This window comes from Aethalodelphis obliquidens, unplaced genomic scaffold, assembly GCF_003676395.1.
Source record: "Aethalodelphis obliquidens isolate GAN/ISIS:26980383/991018 unplaced genomic scaffold, ASM367639v1 scaffold1, whole genome shotgun sequence".
Lineage (NCBI taxonomy): Eukaryota > Metazoa > Chordata > Mammalia > Artiodactyla > Delphinidae > Aethalodelphis > Aethalodelphis obliquidens.
In genome coordinates, this window is record NW_020837945.1 from 36,841,915 (window position 1) to 36,847,408 (window position 5,494).

The following is a 5,494-nucleotide window of genomic DNA, read 5'->3' on the forward strand; positions in this document are numbered from 1 at the left end:
AGATATATACCAATTAAATGCATTTATTTTATATTTACCAATATGTTTATATAATATTCCAGAATTAAAAGCTGGATCTCCTATGAATATTTATCACTATTTTTTCTATACAGAATGATATACTATTCAGGACATTAAACATAAGATTAACATACATTTTTAAAATTGTACTTTTAAACCATACTATGTTACAAACACCAAAAGTAATTAAGATATGGTGTCAGTTTTTTAAACAGGAGAAAGTCATGAAGATACGCAGTTATCACATCATAAGATATGGTAATACAAGTATGAATATAGATCTATACAAAGTTATATTGTACATCAAATATGTATACACTTTGGTTCAGATCTGTAGAAAGTTGACTAAGGAGGTAACATTTGAGGAAAAACCTTGAAATAAAAAGACTCTTCCCGTTTATCATGACAGACTGGGCATAGACTTTCAGATCTCTTTCCAGCCCAACTCACACTAAAATTACACGAGAAATATAAAAAAATAAAAATGTAATTAAAGCAGTACTGAAAATTCAAGAGGAGTCTCATGATTACTCCAAGAGAGTAAATAATTTCTGGAAGATTCTATGCAAGCACCTGGGAAGCCACAACTCCATGCCAAACAAAACCTCCAAAATGTAACTTTACTAGCAGAATACTATAATTCCAATGAAATAAAAATTAACAGATTCTGGAGAATGGAGTGGATCACTACAATTATCTGAGGAATTGACTACAAATTAAGTGAAAAGATAAGGTAGAACTCCTCTGGTTCACTTTATTTATTTACTTTTTTAGGGTAAAAACAGAAAAAATATAGGACTTATAGTGTCTCATATTATTAGAAGAAAGAGAGAAAAGAAACCATGATAAGTATAGTTAAAAAATGAAAAGGAGAAAAACAACAAAAATAGCAAATAAAAATGATTGGGAAAATATTTAATTAAAAACACAAAGTAATCACAATTACAATGAACAGGAATAATTTAAATTCCTCAGTTAAAAGGTAGAGGTTGAGATTGTATTGGAATAATAAATCTGCTATGTGTCTAACAAGGAAAACATAAAATCTGATAAAAAAGGTAAAGAAAACATGAAAATAAGTGATATTAAAACATGATAAAAGTATACAAGTACATTTTATTTTATTTTTTAAACATATTTATTGTAGTAAAATTGCTTTATAACAGTGTGTTAGTTTCTGCTGTATAATAAAGTGAAACAGCTAAACATATACATATATCCCCATATCTCCTTCCTCTTGCATCTCCCTCCCACCCTCCCCATCCCACTCCTCTAGGTAGTCAGAAAGCACTGAGCTGATCTCCCTGTGCTATGTGGCTTCTTCCCACTAGCTAGCTATTTTACATTTGGTAGTGTATATATGTCCATGACACTCTCTCACTTCATTCCAGTTTACCCTTCCCCCTCCCCATATACTCAAGTTCATTCTCTATGTCTGCATCTTTATTCTTGCCCTGTGCCTAGGTTCTTCAGAATACTTTGTTTTTTTTTTAGATTCCGTATATATGGGTTAGCATACAGTATTTTTTTTCTCTTTCTGACTTACTTCACTCTGTATGACAGACTCTAGGTCCAACCACCTCACTACAAATAACTCAATTATGTTTCTTTGTATGGCTGAGTAATATTCCATTGTATATATGTGCCACATCTTTATCCATTCACCTATTGATGGGCACTTAGGTTGCTTCCATGTACTGGCTATTGTGAAGAGTGCTGAAATGAACATTGTAGTACATGACTCTTTTTGAATTATGGTTTTCTCAGGGTATATGCCCAGTAGTGGGATTGCTGAGTCATATGGTAGTTATATTTTTAGTTTTTTTAAGGAACCTCCATACTGTTCTCCATAGTGGCTGTATCCATTTACATTCCTACCAGCAGTATAAGAGGGTTCCCTTTTCTCCACACCCTCTCTGGCATTTACTGTTTGTACACTTTTTGATGTTGGCCATTCTGACTGGTGTAAGGTGATACTTCATTGTAGTTTTGATTTGCATTTCTCTAATGATTAGTGATGTTGAGCATCCTTTCATGTGTTTGTTGGCAAACTGTATATCTTCTTTGCATAAATGTATATTTATGTCTTCTGCCCATTTTTGGAGTGGTTTTTTTGTTTTTTTTGATATTGAGTTGTATGAGCTGCCTGTAAATTTTGGAGATTAATCCTTTGTCAGTTGCTTCATTTGCAAATATTTTCTCCCATAATGAGGGTTGTCTTTTCATCTTGTTTATGGTTCCTTTGCTGTGCAAAAGCTTTTAAGTTTCATTAGGTTCCATTTGTTTATTTTTGTTTTTATTTCCATTTCTCTAGGAGGTGGTTCAAAAGGATCTTGCTGTGATTTATGTCATAAAGTTTTCTGCCTATGTTTTCCTTTAAGTGTTTTACAGTAGCTGGCTTTACATTTAGGTCTTTAATCGATTTTGAGTTTATATTTGTGTATGGTGTTAGGGAGTGTTCTAATTTCTTTCTTTTACATGTAGATGTCCAGCTTTCCCAGCATCACTTATTGAGGAGGCTGTCTTTCCTCCATTGTATATTCTTGCATCCTTTATCAAAAATAAGGTGACCATATGTGCATGGGTTTATCTCTGGGTTTTCTATCCTGTTCCATTGATCTATATTCCTGTTTTAGTGCCAGTACCATGCTGTCTTGATTACTGTAACTTTGTAGTATATTCTGAAGTCAGGGAGCCTGATTCCTCCAGTTCTATTTTTGTTTCTCAAGATTGCTTTGGCTATTTGGGGCCTTTTGTGTTTCCATGCAAATTGTGAATTTTTTTTTCTAGTTCTGTGAAAAATGCCAGTGGTAGTTTGATATGGATTGCATTGAATCAGTAGATTGCTTTGGGTAATATAGTCATTTTCACAATGTTGATTCTTCAAATCCAAGAAAATGGTATATCTCTCTGTTTGTATCATCTTTAATTTCTTTCATCAGTGTCTTAGATTTTTCTGCACACAAGTCTTTTGTATCCTTAGGTAGGTTATTCCTAGATATATTATGCTTTTTGTTGCAATGGTAAATAGGAGTGTTTCCTTAATTTGTCTTTCAGATTTCTCATCACTAGTATATAAGAATGCAAGAGATTTCTGTGCATTAATTTTGTATCCTGCTACTTTACCAAATCCATTACTTAGCTCTAGTAGATTTCTGGTAGCATGTTTAGGATTCTCTATGTATAGTATCATGTCATCTGCAAACAGTGACAGTTTTACTTCTTCTTTTTGGTTTTGCATTCCTTTTATTTCTTTTTCTTCTCTAATTTCTGTGGCTAAAACTTCCAAAACTATGTTGAATAACAGTGGTGAGAGTGGGCAACCTCGTCTTGTTCCTAATCTTAGTGGAAATGTTTTCAATTTTTCAAGCTTGAGAACAATGTTGGCTGTGGGTTGTCATATATAGCTTTTATTATGTTGAGGTAAGTTTCCTCTATGCCTTCTTTCTGGAGGGTTTTTTATCATAAATCAGTGTTGAATTATGTCAAAGTATTTTTCTGCATCTATTGAGATGATCATATTTTTTTTCCTTCAGTTTTTTAATATGGTTTATCACATTGATTGATTTGTGCATATTGAATAATCCTTGCATTCCTGGGATAAACCCCACTTGGTCATGGTGTGTGATCCTTTTAATGTGTTGTTGGATTCTGTTTGCTAGTATTTTGTTGAGGATTTTTGCATCTATGTTCATCAGTGATATTGACCTGTAGTTTTCTTTCTTTTTGACATCTTTGTCTGGTTTTGGTATCAGGGTGATGGTGGCCTCATAGGTTGAGCTTGGGAGAGTTCTTCCCCCTGTTATATTTTGGAAGTGTTTGAGAAGAATAGCTGTTAGCTCTTCTCTAAATGTTTGATAGAATTCACCTGTGAAGCCATCTGGACCTGGGCTTTTGTTTGTTGGAAGATTTTTTTTTTAATTAGAAAAATTATTTATTTCCGTTCCTTTCATACATCTTATTGTTCAGGTAACAGTCTTACATACATATCTGAAATGATGCACTGTCACACACTCTGTTTAAAGGCAAAGCACCACAGGTAAAGCTGATCAGCTGTCCAGAGTTCTCAGCTTATGGGATCTCACTTCCTGATTTTACATTAATTTCTGAAGGTCAGAAGTGTCATCTCCAAAAAATGTTAAGGGGTTTGTAAAAAATAATCACTTTATTCAATATTATAGTTGTAGAAATGAAGTATATTTTCTTTAAGAAATAAAAAAAAGAAGAAGAAAATGACACTTAACATCGTTGGTATGTCAGTATAGGCCATCAGGAAAAAATGCTGATAAGCTTGTCTCTGATACCAAGAAGACATTCTAGTCCAAGCTATAACACATTTCCTATGTTTTCACTAGATGCTTCTTTTCTGCTGTTTTTCATCCTTTTCCATATTTCATATCAGAGGACTGGTACAGCCTTTAAAACTTCATTAATGGGAGCAAATTCAGTATCCACCAATTTCTTCTCAAAAGGCACTCTAACCCATCAGATAGCCCAGCAGTTTCATTCTCATGAAAACTCTAGCCATGAAAAATCTCAATAGGACACAGATGAATCCAATGAATAAAAGAGAAATCTACTGAGCTTTGGAATGTTTGGTGCATTGGATTGGTCCAGGATTATGAAACCTAAACCTCCCATTGTAAACAGGAAGCTGGATGTGCGTCCTTCCATAATATACTGTCCATTTACTCTGTAGGACAAGAAAGCTACTGGTCTCTGATGCCCATGTTCATCAGTCATGGAGCCGACACTTGGAGGTTCAATGATAACATCATAAATGATTCCTCCAGTGATGAGGAAGTAAGACACCAACACCAGAGCGTACACCATAATGGCTGATGGCATGTGCACCCAGGGTGGCTTCTTCAGCTTCAGGTTGGGACATTCGAACACTAAGAATGGGACGCAGTACAAACTCTCCATGTTGGTGGCGGCAGGGGCAGCGGTCGGCTGCCAGTCCCACATGCCCCCTCTGTTGGAAGATTTTTAATCACAGTTTCAAGTTCAGTGCTTGTGATTGGTCTGTTTATATTTTCTATTTCTTCCTGGTTCAGCCTCTGGAGGTTGTGATTTTCTAAGAATGTTTACATTTCTTCCAGGTTGTCCTCTTTATTAGCATACAGTTGCTTGTAGTAATCTCTCATGATCCTTTGTATTTCTGCAGTCAGTTATTACCTCTTCTTTTTCATTTCTAATTCTATTAATTTGAGTCTTCTCCCTTTATTTCTTGATAAAGCAGGAGACAAAAGAGAAGGAAAATACCTACAATAACAAATCCAAAACAATTAAGAAAATGGTAATAGGAACATACATATCAATAATTAAGTTAAATGTAAATGGATTAAATGCTCCAACCAAAAGACATTGACTGGTTGAATGGATACAAAACCAAGACCCATATATATGTTGTCTACAAGAGACCCACTTCAGACCTAGGGACACATACAGACTGAAAATGAGGGGATGGAAA

The 5,494-nt window shown here is 34.5% G+C and overlaps 1 pseudogene; it reads right to left on the reverse strand.

The window, feature by feature from the left end:
- Positions 1–4,272: 4,272 nt before the first annotated feature.
- Positions 4,273–4,953, reverse strand: LOC113618184 (oligosaccharyltransferase complex subunit OSTC pseudogene; annotated as a pseudogene).
- Positions 4,954–5,494: the final 541 nt, after the last annotated feature.